Here is a 16664-nt window from a genome sequence, read left to right as displayed (position 1 = left end):
GGAACTGCTGTTTCCTTGTGTGTTTTGCCTCGCTTCGCCTTTTATCAGTTTGGGGAAGTGTGATGGAAGTCAGGTGTGCGTAATGATCAGTAATTGCCTGACCATTGTATTGGGACATGTCAGGTATATTGCTCTGGTGTTAGTCTAATAAACACAAGCAAAAAATATACCACTTGCTACCCAACTTCCCTACACACTGTCAGAGAGGTGGAGGGTGCTCATAAGTGATTATTATATACACTTAGTTTACATGGATCACATAGACATAGGTATTAGCAAAAAAACATCTTTAATATTTTTATAAATCGTTAAAACGACCATCTGGCTAAATCATGTGCTGGTGGTCTAGTTAAAACAACAAGATACAAAGACACAAATAATCATCTATCAGCGTTCTCACAACATGTTTCATAGTTTCAGTCAAGACCTTAGTCTTGTACATTTTTCTCAGATGTAATAAGAGACACCTATTCTGCTGGTTAAACTCTAGTGATGTCTATTCCAACAGTTGTGATGTTAGTAATAAGGTGACTGTGAAAAACATGACATCTTTTCTTATAGCATGGAACGTCTACACCAAATTGTGTTTCGGGAGAAAAGACAAACACCACAACTGATATATCTTGATCTAGAATGTGTGGTCTATCTCCTTCTTCAGGACGCTGTTAGTTTTTCAAAGTGTATTCCAATGCACACACAAAGGCAGGTAATCATGTGATCAGCATGTACTACCTGCTACTTGCATAGCTGTTTTCTACGTGTGGGAGTCTAGATTCATCTTTCGGCGTAATCACTTCGCCTCTGTTGGTTGTTCTATACTTTTTTAATGATACCACAGAGTATTAAAGTTCTTAATACACCATAATATTATAGTGTATATGCGGTAAAGAAATACACCTCCTAATCTTCAGCATGATTATGAAGCTGCACTGTTCGAGTGCATGATCAAAGACGCCTCTGCATTTGCATCCGCCGGGTTCAGTCCACGGAGAAATCAAAGGTGCCAACAATGATATCAGTGTTCGGGATCTTTTCGAGACGGATTGCCTGTACGTTTGTTTGTCAACGGCATACGCGATTTCAGCCCCATGGTGTTAGTCTGTTTTCGCTCACGGTGAGCTGTCAATGAGAAAGTGTTTGTGTCGGGAAAGAGGGCGGTGGGGGTTGAGTTCCTCTGTATCCTACCTGGTAGGGTGGGGAAAGGGTGTTACAGGGAATGGGAACCCGCTTTCACCTTCCGGTATCCCACTTCCACTCCCTCATCCAGGTGATCCTCCTGCACTGGTCCACCCCCAAGAACTAGATCCAAAAGCGAGGGCTGTGTCCTGGCCACCTGTATGACAGATCCCCGGGGACTAGCAGGTGAGGCGCCTTCAGGTTTCTCACAGTAAGTAAACTTCTTTTTAATTTGGCACCCCATCAAGGTTCTTTCCTGGGATTATATCAGGTGGGAGAGTCCATTCAGGATCTGACATGGCTAGCCAATGTACCAGTGCGATTTATTCAGAGTTCTCCCACCAGTGCTTGCACTGAGGACCTTCTCGGTTCTTTCACCAGACCTCGTTCCTAGGGGACTTTAGTCTCTAAGGGGTCTTACAAGCAGTGCTGCCTCCTAGGGTAATTCATTTGAATCTGGGATCCATCCACAAGCCCAGCCAATGCCAATTAATGGGTATTTTCCTGAGGGCCTCCAGCGGTCTGTTGTAGAGGCAGGTCATGCACAAAATCCATCTTCAGGGTGCTCTACATCCTCCATGGACCCCATCACTGTACTTCAGCTATGAATCATAATGGCACACCATTCTTCAGCAAAATCAAAAGGTGATGGTTGGAAGGTTTTGAATCAATCATAACCACTGGCACATTCCAGGTTTGAAGGGTGACCCAGAGCTGCGCCAGAGGTTAAGATTCATTCTAAACTTTCCAGCCATCGCCTATTGTTTTGCTTAAGTCACACCATTCTTCAGGCATTTCACTGGGAGATGACGTGCCCACTGGGGCCAATACAAGAGCCATCCTTCGGACCAACCTTCCCTACGCAGACCCTTCAGTGCTGTTGCCTCCAATGCCGGTGCCAAAGTTTCTGATGCTATTGCAGCCTTCGTTGCACAAGGATTCACCTTCTGCCCTGTCACGCTTCCTCCTGGTCCACCAGGAGACAATCCACAAAGGTAACAAGTTGGTTCCATGAATGACGCAGAAGAGGGCCCTATGTCAGCAACACCCTTCCATGAGAGGGTACAGGCATTATGGAATATTTTGGGATTCCTGTCACTGAAAGTCCTCTTACTGGCATAATCCTCCAGCCTAATGTGGTAGAAGAGGCAACCAAATGTGGCGGAAACCACCTTCCTTACCCCAAGTATGTGGATCTCTGCTACTGGGCACTTCCTGTTGAAAAGCTCAGCATTATAGGGCAACCACCTGACCACGCAAACATATTGGCTGCAGCTACTTTATTTGGCAAGGTTAGGTGTCTTTCTCTTAATCACGGGGGCCTCTGGATTATGAAGACCATCTCTTGCATGTCCACCCTGAGTTTTATATGAGCTCATGAGGAGGTAGTAATGGCAGATCCCAAATTGAAATTCAGAAAGGAGTTGGGTGACAACAATGCCCTGCTCCCTTCAGAGCACAAAATGTATTTCTGCTCTGGTTAGGTTGAGGCTAGCCAAGTGCCTCAAGACACGATTGAAGCCTCTTATCACCATCTGCACACTGATGCTCTGGGCATGGCCATCAGGCATCTTTTAATAGTCAGGCAATCTTCCAAAGCCACTAAATGTCAACCTTTTGTGCATAATCAGATTTGAGACTTTCCATAAAATGGCGTCAAACACTTCCGTCCAGGTACTGATGAGGACCTGAACCCAAAAAATGTCAAGACCCAAACAGCAAAGTCTTTGGTGTCCCTCATAACGGTACCCGCCAAGCCAGGGTCCTCGTGCCAGCAGTGACAGCTGTAAGGAACTCATTTATTTATTTATTTCAATTTGTATAAAGCACCACATGCCTGTGGGCTTCAGCGCGCACAAAAAATAAAAGACAGACAAACAAACAAAAGGGGAAGAGCAGGGGGAGTCAGCAGAGAGAAAGCAGGCTATGTTAAGGCCGGGTTCAGGTTTAAAAGAAACTTTTTTATTTCTTTTTTAAAAAGAGACAGGTTTTCGGCCATGCGTATATGTGCTGGAAGACGATTCCACTGCAGTTGTGCTTGGACATTGAAGGAAGTACCTCCAAAGTGAACCAATTTGTACATAGGTTGAATGAGTCTGGGGCAAGCGGAGGAGCAAAGCTTCCTTCCACTTATCTTAGACTTTGCTCTGCCAATGAGATAGGTCAGGCAGGCATTTATCCGACATTTGAAGGACAGGGTCAAGATCTTATGAGTGATCCTATGTCGAATGGGCTGCCAATGAAGTGCCCTCCTGACCTCCGAGACATGAGCACATTAAGGCAGTCCCTGGATGGCTCGAACCGCGTTGTTCTGTGCAACTGGCAGGGCTTGAATGTTAGACTGTGAGGTGCCTGCTAGGAGACTACTACAATAGTCAAGCCTGGAGTTGACTAGTGCAGTGGCAAGCAAGGCACAGTTGTTGGTGGAAAGAAGGGGGCAAATATAATTAATTTGCTTTGTGATAAGGCTGCAAGATGAGGGGATAAAGGAGACATTTGGCCGCATTGATAGCTCATCATCATGAATGACTCCCAGCGCCGTCACCTTCTTTAATACTGGAAAGGTATTTGCAGCGATAGAGAAGTTGGCATAGGCAGGATCTAATTTGCCCAGGCAAGCTTTTGAGGCCACAATCTGGAGCTCTGTCTTTTTGCAGTTGAGGGCCAGTGAGTTATCTGCCAGCTATAGATGGTATTGATGGCAGCCGAATCCTGCTCCTAATTCCCACTAAGCTGGAAGACAACCTGGGTATCATCGGCATAGTTTGTATACCGGACCCCAATGCATCCAGCATGTCAAGACGTGGTTGAATATAGATATTGAACAATGTTGGGGACAGACATGAGCCCTGTGGGACCCCAGATGTTTGAAAAATGGTGTTCAAGCTTTCCTCACCAACAGCCACTCGCACAGTGCGGGGACCAAGAAATGAAGAGATCCATTGGGAGGCGAGATTGGAACAGTGGGCATCCTCCCCCAAGCTTGTCACCAAGAGAGAGTGGTCCACCAAATCGAAGGCCCCAGAAAGGTCCAGAAGCATCAGCAGGACGGGATGACCATTATCCACCATACCGGCCAAGGTGGATTTAAGGTCCAGCATGGCGGTTTTGGCCCTGCATTGTGGCAACAGTAAAGACAGACACAATTGATCACAGTTCAAGGGTGTTTATTGAACAATAAATGCAGGGTCGAAAAACTCCTAAATTAAACCTAAATTTAAGATGGGAGCAAGCATCAACCATCAAATGAAAAATAAGGCTGTGTTTGTGGCTTTGTGTCAAAATAAAAAGGCCTATACTAAGAAAAAACCTATTGCCAAATCCTTACAACTAATCACAGAAAGAGTGTGGGATAGGGTATCAAAACAAAGGAAATGGTGTCCAAATAATAAGTCAGGATGTGATTGCCTTGAGGTCTCCCTTCCCCATGTTTTTAGCACGGGAAAGGTTGGGACTTTGGAGCGCAGCACACGCTCAAGCCTTTGCAGCACGAGCGAACAGTTCTGTATTAGCTATCATGTTCATCAATGGTTAAGTCTCTTTTCAATAAAAGTCTATCACCTACGAGGCATGATGCTCTCAACAAACAAACACAAAAGTTTGGTTCTACGAACACTTTAGGTGATGGCTTCACCTCTGGGTCCCCCTCTTCTTTTATTTTATTTATTTGAATTTATAAAGCACAGGCGCGGCCCTGGGGCATTGTGGTTCTGTTACAATGGAGCTTACTTTGTTACGTGGTTAGCAGAACATGACATAGAGGTTACTTGGTTACAGTGGTTAGATATACAGTAAAACAGTTATAATTAAATTTTACAGGATATGTGGCTGCGGTACAAAAAGAACAGGTTCCAGGGTTACAAGAGAAGCAAATCATCTTTTTGTTTGAGAGGGCAGGACTAGTTAAAAAGCTTCATTTTGTAATGATCTACGGAAAGCTTTGTCATTATAACTGTTTTACTGTATATCTAACCACTGCAATTTCTTCTGGGCGCAGCCAGTAGGTTCTGTCAGCACCTTACTTTTGTAGGAGAGGGATGCCCGTGGCTGTTTTGAAAACAAGAGGGAAAGCAAGCACAGTCGAAGCACAGCTTTAAGAGTTTAGCGAGGTGAGAGGCCACTATAGGGGCAATAGGCTTGACTAGCTGAGGAGCAATAGGGTCTGATGGGCACAAGAGGGGTTATCCTTCATTAATAGAGCTAGCATTTCGTCAGTAATAATGTGACTAAAGTGGGAGGCAGAGGATGATGGTAGAGTAGGCAGACTGTAAAATGTAGGAGGAACGAGTGTGAGGATGGTCAGGAGAGAGTCTCTAATTTTGGTAATTTTTGCAGTGAAGTATTCAGCTAGGTCATTAGCTGTGAGAGTGGAGTTGATAGTCCTAGATTTAGGAGGAATGAGTAGGGGGTTTACGGTGCCCTGTAGCTGGTGCGGATCGTTGGAGTGAGAGTCAATGACGGTTAGGTAGAATTCCCTTTTAGCTCTATCAAGAGTGGTCTTCAGAGAGCTCAGGGCAGAGAGGTAGAGTTGCAGGTCCTCATGCAAGTTGGTATGCCTCCGGTTTTGCAGCAGCCGATGGAGGTATGTGCAGAGAGAGCATATGAATGGGGTGACCCTTGGTTGAGGATGCTGAGACCAAGGGCCTCATTCCGAGATTGGTGGTAGTCATGGCGCTATTTGCACCATCACTGCCACCAATAACGGGTTCGGCACCGGTGTAGTTCAATGGGGACTTACCGGTGTAGTCCGACCCTGGCGGGACAGGTAAGTCCCCATTGAACATGCCATTCCCCTTTCCCATTTGATCCCCCATAGGGCTCAATGGGAATGGGGAGGGCGCTAATAACGGGCTCGCGACTTGCAAGCCTGTTATTAGCGCCCTGGTCCCTTAGCAGGATCCGTAAGGGACGTGTGGTTAGACCACACGTTCCTAACGGTCCCCGCCAAGGGACCTTGGAATAGGGCGGTATGGGACTATCGGCACCGGTCTCCTTACCGGTGCCCGGTATCCCTTACCGCCCATCTTGTAATGACCCCCTTAGGGGTAAAGTAAGAAGTTGGAAGTGAGAGGAGAATGCGTCATATATTAGGGATTGTAATCTGGAGAAGGCAGTGTTGGTGGAAGAGGTATCAGGTGTGAAGGAGGAGAGTGAGAACTGTAGGTCGGCGCAAAAGTGTAGAATGGCAGAAGGTTTAAATATCCTTTTAGTAAAAGGTGAAGCAAGTGGTGAGGAAAAGTCAGAGGATGTAAAGGTGGAAATAATTGAGTGATCAGATATGGATGGTATGACAGTAGTATTAGTGGCTGAGAGAGAGGTGGAGATGAATAAATGATCCAAAGAGATACTCCCTGTGTGGGTAGCTAGGTTATGGATAGAGTGGAGAGCATGGCCACTAACAAAAGACTGCTGAAGTTCAGATTTCTGAGAAGTGGTTGGACAGGGAAGGTTAAAGTCACCTAGGGGAATGTGGTGATGTCTAGTGGAAAGAGAATCAATGAGTTGCCCAAGGTCATCAAAAAATGGCCCAGTGGAACCAAGAGGGCGATACATGGAGATGATGTGAACCGAGTGAGGCAGAGCAATAGCAGAGATGGTGAATTCAAAAGTGGTAGGAGAAGACGTGGTATTGGAGATTTGTGAGGCACTGAGGCGGGAAGCGAGTAGGTGTCCGATGCCTCCACCTCTGCCAGTCGAGGAGAGTGAACGAAGGATAGTTTGGAGTCATGAAGGGCTGCCAAAGTGTCAGTGTAAGATGGAGAAATCCAGGTTTCAGTGATAGCAAGAAGGTCTAGTGGAGGAGAGCTGGAGTGAAAGTAGTCAGTGATCAAGGACGTTTAGTTGCATACAGAATGAGCATTCCAGAGTGCAATCTTCAGTTGATGAGGTAAGGAAGAGGAGAGAAGTTGTGTCTCCGAGGAACAGAGGTGAGGTGGATAGGCGTTAGAGGAGGTATGGCTAGCTCATCCCCTTTGTTTGTTGAAAGGAGGTGGAAGAGAAATTGAGTAGTGGGAGTTTCGAGTTGAGAGTTTTATAATGGGGATAGGAAAGGAGGAAGTTGTGGTGTGATTAGAGAAAGCATAGGGAAAGGTGAGTAGGAGGAGCAGCAGCAGGATGAGCAGCAGTGAAAGCATTATAGGTTAATAGCACAGTGTGGCGAGACTGCACAGTAATTTGGAAGCTTTGGGTACTAACAGGTTCAACAGGGAGAAAGGCAAAAGCAAAGGCTCATAGGCTAAGAGGAAAGAGGCTGGTCAAGGGCTGGTCTTCACCCTTCACCCCTTAACTGGGACGCCCCGGGCTGGACGCCCCTAGGAAGTTCCGAGGGGATGACACATGCTCTTGTCACCTGATCGCCTAGTCCATTAGTGGTTGGTCTCTCTGATATTGTCCCTGCTGTGGCTGGGATGAGGCGATTCCTTCCTGATTGGTGTTGCAAGAGGAGTCTTTTGTGGCTATCGACTGGAGATGAGTTTGATCAAAATGGCTGCAGGAAGTGATGTCAGTGACCAATTCAAGATGGCCACTGGCAGTCAAGTTCAAAACAGAAATTGAAGCCAAAAACCAGAAGAAATGACACATGCTCTTGTCACCTGATCGCCTAATACTAGGAAGGGATCCTTTAGGGACTGGATCTTATGCCCATGTAACCCTATAGAGAATGGGGGAAAAGAGCAGGTATGCAAACTTACCCGCCTGACTCTGATTCTTCCAGAGATCACTGCTGGTATTCCGAAATCCATTGGGGACACACTCTTCTGTGCTTGGTCCCTTCAGGGAAGTACCCGGGGGCGCCGCTGGAGAGATCATTTCTGGCATTAGGAATTAATTTCAGCTGGTCGTGGTACACAGGAACAGGTTCCAGACAGCTTCCAGTGGAACACCCACATGAGGAAAGATGAAGACTTCTGCAGGACAGTCGACCTTAGGGCACCTCACAGGATTAAAAAAGTAGTTTTGCAGTGGGAGTCACCATGGTCAGGCAGTGAAGGTGATCTTCGGGGAATTAACAAAGGAACAGGCTAAGAACAGCTTCCGTTTATGCAAGAAATGCAGGAGCAGGCATCTTGTTGCATGAACTGAAGATCTTCCGAATTCCAAATACATACTAAGAATTGTGACGGCTGCAGCCTGGTATGCCAGAAGAGACTTGGTCAGTCTACTGGTTGGTCCAGGGACACTTCCAAATACTCAGGAAGTGTGGATCCTTGGGCAGGTGTCGAGTTTGGTTGTTTCCGCTGTTCCAGGGGTCGAAGCACTTATGCAGGCCTTCTTGAGATGAGGCAGAGAAAAAGGGCTTCACCAGGACAGCCCAGGAATAGATGCTTGTCAGCTGCAGAGGTCGTCTTTGGGTCATCAGTGTGCTGCTCTTCTTGATGGGGGACTTGGCTCTAATGATGATCATGCCCAAGCTGCCCACCAATGGTATGGATCCCCACCATTCACACTGACAGTGGCTAGCAATCATGGATAGCCACTGGCCACAACATCTGCCCAAAAACAGACATTCAGGCACCGGGCATGTGGATTGATGCTAGCCCCTTCCTCTGGCCACACGCAGTAACCACCCCTTAGCCTGTGAAAGCCACTGAGAAAGGGATTTCCATATAAGGCATTTCCTGAGCTGAGAAGGCAGGAAGAAGGCAAACAAACAATTGTGGGTCAGCCTTCTTAGGGTGCTTGCCACCTTTTATAGTCATACATGGTAAGTGCAAAAGTGCATGAGTAAAATGCCACAAAAGTGGTAAAAATATCACTGCTGCCACCAGTTTGTCTTAGGTACGTTGTAAAAGTAACAAAAACAAATTATATAAAAGATATAAGTATCCTAACTACACTTCACTGTAAACTTGTGTGCAATTGTAACAAAACAATAATTCACAAAGAGAGACATTGGGGGTCATTCCAACCCTGGCGGTAGGGGGTTAACGGCACCGGTAAGGATGCCGGTGCTGTTAACCACCTACTGCCACATTCCGAGGTCCCTTAGCGGGTCCCACCAGGAACGGCTGGTCTGACCAGCCATCCTTAGCGGGACTCGTTAAGGGATCATGGAGCTAATAACGGGCCCGCAAGTTGTGGGCCCGTTATTAGCTCCTTCCCCATTCCCATTGAGCCCTATGGGGGCTCAAATGAGAATGGGGAATGGTTTTCTGAATGGGGACTTACTGGGTCCTCCAAGGTTGGAGTGACCCGGTAAGTCCCCATTCAGAGACACCGGACCCGGGTTTGGAGGCAGCCATGGTGCTAAAAACACCATGGCTGCCTCCAAACTCGGAATGACCCCCATAGTCTAAGTTTCATGTGATTTTAATGAATCCGCAAATAACGAAAACATTTATGATGACTTTAAAATAACGAAAAATTACAGAAATCTGTTTTGTTTTTCAATTTGGGTGGTCCCCCGAAAACCCCTGTTCCCCCAGCTTTATCAACCCACGTCAACCTCCTCCCCTGCCATTTTTAATCCTTTGCCCCACCCCCATATACTTATAACACAACATTCAAGATGTTTTCGTTATTCATGGTTCGTTATAAAAGTAATTCGTTATTGTAAATTCGTTGAAATCACAGTACACCATAGTCGCTCTGTCACACCATCCAGTTTATAGAGAGTTTGCGGTTTCCAAAAAACTGCACAAAATCATCAGTTTGCTGCAACTGCTGCTATAAACTTGCAAATGCCAGTGAAAATGAGCATATATTTCCCTCTAGGCTGCTGGATGAAATGCAAGCAGAGTGTTTCACACCTCCCTGTGCTGTGTGTGCAGCCTCCAAGGTGGTGAGTTTGATATGCTGCTGCTCCCATGAGGATGAACGCGTTCCTGCATTGTTTTGATAGCCCTGTCCGTCTCCATTCACTTTTCTTAGCTGAACTCAAGTTTTATAGTTTAGGTCGCATTTTATTACATCTCCAGTGACAGTTAAAAGAACAAATGGACAAAATGACAAAGTGTGGATCATGCTAGTTAGTTCATTTTTTTTAAACTGTCACTCGAGGGTTCAGATGATACATTGTCAGCTGTAAAATGCAAAGTGTTCTGCTGAAGTAAAAAGAAGGGGGCCGGCGATGTCGAGGAAAATGAGCACTGACAATCTTACTTTTCCGGTGACAGTTAAAAAACACATTGTGCTCAGACCAACGGTTTGAGACCTGCGTGGTACTGTCACTCGAGATATAAGATTATCATCTCTCAGCTGTAAAATGCTAAGCGTTTATTTTAAAACAAAATGAAGTGGGGCGATGCCAAGGAAAAAACGGAAGGGTTTGGGGTTGGGGAGACAGACCGAGGGAGAGGTTTTAAAGAATGACAAATGGTAACGAGAGAAATGGAAAAAAGACCAAAAGAAACAGGAGAATGGTGGAATGGTGAAGCTACAACAAGTGAGCTATATAAAAAAAGGGGAGAGATGGGGAGAAAGCAGAAAAGGAAATCGGAAGAGATGGGAAAAAGTGATAGCAATGGTAAGAGAAAAGGAGCTTGTCGGAGGAGAAAGGAGAAAATAGGTGCGGGAGAACGGGGGAAAAGAATCACTGGCTGGACCTGTAACTAGAGGGAGGGTGAACTCGAGAGAAGAGGGGGAAGTAGGCGAGTAAGAGCAAAGCAGAGGGAAAGAATCAGTGACAGGTCAAAGAGATTCATGAGCAAGCACAGCAACTAAGTGGCACAAAAGAGCAGTGACACAGAGAGAGAGACAGTGAAGGGACACTGAACAAAGGGAGAGAGCGAGCATTGAAGGCAAAGAAGAGAAAAGGGAGAAAAAAGGTGAGTGCGAAAAAATAGCTTGATAGAGACAGATAATGTATGTGAGAGAAAGTGGCATAGCATGAGAAAAAGAATGAGGGTAGAGATGGCCATGTAGCATTTACAGCGCTTCATAAAATCTAGCTTCTCCTAAGGTCGAGCGTTAGAAGTCCATCCTTCCGAATCCTGGATCCGCTACTGCCTGAACAAAACCCCAAGTGCCTCTCAGCCCCCTGTTCCTCTTGTTACCCCCACACAGAGGTTAACTTCTTCCTGTCCCGACACTCACTCATGTACCTCCTTTTGCCCCGTGTGTCACACTGTCAAGCACTTGCACATCCGGACTCGTGCACCCTCTCACAACATTGCATGCCGTCTCTCCCTCTCTCATGCACTTCCAAATGCACTCGTAGCCACTACCTTATACACACCCTCCCATACAATCACATGCAGTCACACGCACACACTCACTAGCACGTCATCCGAGGCCTCAAATTGGTTTATCATAAAGGGGGCCTTGTGTCAAAGTCTTGAAGTTAGTACAACCGGTAGGTTAATTTGTGGCATCACGAGTTGTCCAATGTCAGGTGTGAACTAATCAACCATTGCTAGCTTTAAGGCAGTCTCAAACTGGTACTTCAAGTTACACACTTACAATATGCACAATAATGCAAAATGACGTGCACTAAAAATGCCAGGAGTTACAGAAAATGGTGTTAAGATGCTTTTTAATATCCAAGAATGTTAAAGAATAAGTTATCTTAGAGATACGTGGCCAATGGTTTGCCTGCATTTTTAGCTTTGGTGAGATTCAGAATTCTCATTAAGCAGATTATTTTCATATAAACATGTAGATTACTGCTGTGCAGCTGAACTGAAAACACTTACCTCTCCTAACTAAACACGTCCTTCTCCAGCATGGGGTCTGGCATGGATTCACATGCTCATTAATATTCCCCGTCGTCAGGCTGGGAATCCTCGGTAAAGAAAAATCAGTATCAGTTTCGTTTCTGATCTGTCTTTCGTAGTAGTAACCAATCACTGATCTATGCGTCATACTGACCACAGCCAATGACTGCCATCTCCCTAAGCCCCGCCTCTGGCAGCCATCTTCAGATTTTTACCGCACGTTCAAGTGTTGGGATCCTCGTGCTATTGCTCTCGAGCTTTAGTGCGTTTTCACGCTTTTTCATAAAAAAAATCTCTCTTTTTTCGGTCAAAAGAGCCTCAAGCTCCACCGTTTCTTTATCCGATCAACGGGGACCCGTGTTGGATTCTTCTACGCCCCTCAAGGGTGAAGATTTCGTCGAGCCACGCTTTTGGAGGACTCCAGAAGTTTCCCAGGCTCATCTCGGACATGGCCCAGGAGAAGGGAAGCTCGACGCCCGGAAAGCTGTTCAGGGTCTGCCCCGGATGCCAGCTTCAGAATGTCTTTAAGGAGGACGAACACTCCCTTTGCCTCTACTGCCTGCATGAGGACAAGACGCACGTGGAGAAGGACTGTGCATTTTGCGGCAATATGTCGGAGCGGACCATGAAGGACCGCCATCTGCGTCTCGCCAACTGGCTGGAAGGGAAGAGCACGTCAGGCGAGAAAAAGAAGAAGAAGTCCGAGCGGTCTTCTAAGACCTTTGAGGGCGCCCCGGCGACGGGGGCCCAACAGAAGGCCAAGCACCGCGAGTCCGCTGGCACCGGGAGCGCCGAACGGTCGGGCTCTACAGTTGCCAGGCAGGGCGCATCCTCCCCGGCGCCATCAACCACGAGCCAACGCTCTGGCTCGGGTAAGAGGAAGGCCAAGCACCCGGCGAAGCACCTGGAGAGACCCGGTCGAGCTCGAAGGCCCCATCGGAGGGGGAGCGAGGCGGTGACCCTCCCCACAAGGAGAAGGAGGTGAGCGCACCTAAGGTGGTGAAAACATTGATAGAGCTTGCCAAGGCCTCTATCGAGACAGTCGCAGCGGCCCTGGCTCAGCCTGTGGAGGCTACACCAGTGGAGGCGACCTCGGGGCCCAGAGTCTCCCTGCCACCGCAGACGGAGTCCTCTTCCAAGCCCATCGACAGGACCCCCGTGAAACCTCCGACGGAGAAGAAAAAGTGGGGGGCAGGAGGTCGTCGTGGATTCGGCCTCAACATCTGAAGAGGAGCTGATCGAAGTCTTAAGCCACGGCATTGGCGTGGAAGACGACCAGCCCGTCGGGAGGGACCCCGACGTAGGAGACGACGAGAACGTCGAGGGTGCCGACGAGGCTCCTGACCGCCCGTCGGAATCCCCTCAACCAGTGCCGCAAGACAACTCGGCGGCCATTTTGTTGGCTATACAGTCCTTATGCTCAGAGATAAGGAAGAGATTGCCGTTACCACCAACGGAGGAACCGCTCCCGACGGGGGACCCGGAGCCAGGCCCTTCTGGGAGCCCTCCTCCTAAGAGAAGAAGGATTCATCCTCCACCTCCTTTTCAACCATCGCGCCCTGCTCAGCCCTCCTCCCCATCCACGATCCGTGGGGATGATACGGGGACGGACACGGCCGCGACGGGTACAGACGACGAGGTTTACAATGAGGATCTTCCGTCGTCACCTCCTCCCCGGGCTTCCCCGCCCGACGAGATTGGATCGTTTCATGCCATGATCGCCAGGGCATCCGAGCTTTTTCAGCTCTGCCCGGAAGAGAAGAAGAAGGAAAGTTTCCTTTATCAACGACGCGAGACCAAGAGGAAGACAGTCCTCGCTGTACCTCTACTGGACGATATCTGGGATGAGGGTCTCGCCCTCCTCAAGAACCCATCCACAACGCCTGCGAGAAGGGATCGGTACGAGAAGAAGTACCGGGTCCCGGACGCGGCCCCCTTGTGCCTTCGGGCACAGCCGACCCCGGACTCGGTCGTCTCCGTGGCGGCCAGGAAGAAAGCAGGGGGGCTTCGGCCTCTACGTCAACCTCCCCCCCGGACGGCGAGGGAAAGAAATTGGACACGATGGGACGCAGAGTCATCTCATCGGCAGCGACGACAATTAAGGCTGCCAACGCCTTGGCTATCGTAGCCCGCTACGACAGGGAGTTGTGGTACAAGATCGCCCCCCTGCTGGACTTCCTACCGGATGACAAGAGGGCGGAAGCCCTAGAGATCTTGCAGGAAGGAGAAGTGGCGTCGGACCACGCCATTACGATAGCGACGGACATCGCTGACACTGGGTTTCGCCAGTTGGGCAACGGCGTGTGCCTTAGACGGCGTGGATGGCTCAAGGCAACGGACTTCCGGCAGGACGTGCAGACCAGAGTTTTGGACATGCTGTTCGATGGGAGCAACCTGTTTGGGAAAACAGTGGACGATTCCCTACAAGCCATCAAGACGGACACGGAGACGGCCCGGGCTCTTGGTGTTCTCCAGCGACGGCCGCCTTTTCGGAGCGCCGGAGGCAAGCAGGGTGCCTCCAAAGGTTGCGGCGGCAGATATTCCACCTACCGTCAAGCGGCCCATTCGTCGTCACAGGAAGCCTACAGGGGACGAGGCAAGTCGGGCGGACCCCGTCGTCGTCGCCAGGGAGGACAAGGCGGCAAAGCTTCGTCGAAGCAGGACTGAACCGGCCGTGGGGTCGGGCCCCCGCCGAAGCATCCCGGTGGGAGGCCGGCTGGCAAACTTCGTCAGCGTGTGGGAGTCCATCTCCACCGACAGTTGGGTGCTGGACGCCCTGGCCCAGGGTCACGCGCTCGAGTTTCTAAAGAAGTGCCCGCGCGTCCCCCCCGTGGCCAGAAGGAACATCATGTCCCTCAGCTTCTCTTGGAGGTAAAGGCAATGCTCAAGAAAGGCGCCATCGAGCTCGTCCCAAAGAGGCTTCGGGGCTCCGGAGTTTACTCAAGATACTTCCTCGTGATGAATAAGACAGGAGGATGGTGTCCCATCCTGGACCTACGACGACTGAACAAATTCATCAAGGCACAGAAGTTCCGGATGGTCACCCTCCAGCACGTCCTGGGTCAGCTGGAGGAGGGCGATTTCCTGTCGTCGTTGGATTTGGAGGATGCTTACTTCCATATCCCCATCCTAAAGGGACACCGAAAGTTTCTCAGGTTCGTGGTCCAAGGGCGTCACTACCAGTTCAGAGCCCTTCCCTTCGGATTGAGGTCGGCACCCAGGGTGTTCACCAAGTGCCTTGCACCGGTGGCGGCGCGGCTGCGCCTGGAGGGGATTCACGTCTACCCCTATCTGGACGACTGGCTTATCCGAGCAAAGACAAGGGAGCTCGCCGCGGAGCACACGGCGAGGACCGTCCAACTACTCACGGACCTGGGATTCTCCTTAAACTATGCCAAGTCCCATCTGGTGCCCGCTCAAGACGCACTGTTTCTGGGAGCGAAACTCGACACAGTGGCGCTTCTGGCCTCTCTGTCAGAGGAAAGGACGAGAGCCATCATGGGCAAGGTGCAGCGGATGCTGGTTGCGGACGCGGCCAGGGTGAGGTCCATCAAATCCCTCCTCGGAATGATGTCTTCTTGCATTTATCTCATCCGCCTGTGCAGGCTTCGGATGCACCCGTTACAGGAGTTCCTGGACCCTCGCTGGATCCAGACGACGGGCAGCTTCGAGGACAGGATCACACTCGACGAGAGCTTCCGACGAGCAATCCGGTGGTGGGGCACCCACGCGCATCTGACGGCGGGCATGGACTTCCAGACCCCGGGCCACCAGAAGACAGTGACCACGGATGCCTCCCTGGAAGGGTGGGGAGCGCACACCGAAAATCTGCACGCGAGAGGCCGCTTCCGACGGAGAAGTCCCTCCATATCAACATCCTGGAGCTCCGTGCAGTGTTTTGGGCCCTCAGGTCCTTTCTTCCGTCCCTCAAGGGCAAGGTGGTGAGGATCACAACACCACCACCATGTTATACATCAGGAAGCAGGGTGGCACCAGGTCCCCAGCCCTGTCCAAGAAGGCGCAGGATCTGTGGCATTGGGCCATCGCCCAAGGGATGTTTCTGGTGCCGTTTCATCTGGCAGGAATAAAAAACACCATCGCCGACTCGCTCAGCCACGAGTGAGAACTACGACAGGATCTAGTGGACCGCCTCTTCCGACGGTGGGGCACACCCCAGATCGATCTGTTCGCGACGGCGACGAACTCCAAGTGCCGGAGGTTCGCCAGCAGGTTTCCCCAGCCGAGGAGCATGGGCGATGCTTTCTCGTTCCCCTGGGAGGGCCTATTTCTATACGCGTTCCCCCCATTGCCGTTGCTGATCCGGCTCATCAACCAGCTCAAGAGGTCACGGTGCAGGATGATCCTCGTCGCACCTGCGTGGCCGAGGCAGATATGGTTCCCGGACCTTCTGGACTTGTCAGCGTCCCCGACATTCAAGCTCCCAGCGGACGCGGATCTTCTCTCCAGGGAAGAAGGCGCCATCCGCCATCACGACGCGAAGTCGCTGAACTAGCAGGCCTAGCTCCTGCAGCGTTAGAGTTTGGAGGTTACGACATACCGGCCGACTGCAGAGAGGTTCTTGCAAAGGCCAGGGCGTCCTCAACTCTTAAATGCTACGGACACAAATGGAAGAGGTTCTATGTCTGGTGCCACGCACAGAAGATTAACCCTCTACGGATTACGGCTCCTCAAGTACTGCCGTACCTACTGACGCTGGCCAAGGCTGGACTGGCGCACGCTTCCATCAAGATTCATCTTGCTGCGATCTCCCGATACACCAGAACCACGGGACGGACGTCTTTGTGGTCTCATCGTCTGGTGAAAGAATTCATG

At 49.7% G+C, this 16664-nt stretch overlaps 1 protein-coding gene across 4 annotated transcripts in view; it reads left to right on the top strand.

Moving 5' to 3' along the window:
- Window positions 1-16664, top strand: part of WDFY4 (WDFY family member 4) — a 1820746-nt gene that overhangs the window by 777585 nt on the left and 1026497 nt on the right. The gene's annotated exons all lie outside the window — the stretch shown is intronic.

Source organism: Ambystoma mexicanum, chromosome 8, assembly GCF_040938575.1.
Source record: "Ambystoma mexicanum isolate Mex_15411 chromosome 8, UKY_AmexF1_1, whole genome shotgun sequence".
NCBI lineage: Eukaryota > Metazoa > Chordata > Amphibia > Caudata > Ambystomatidae > Ambystoma > Ambystoma mexicanum.
The sequence above is the reverse complement of the archived record's forward strand: the minus strand, read 5'-3'. Positions and strand labels throughout refer to the sequence as shown.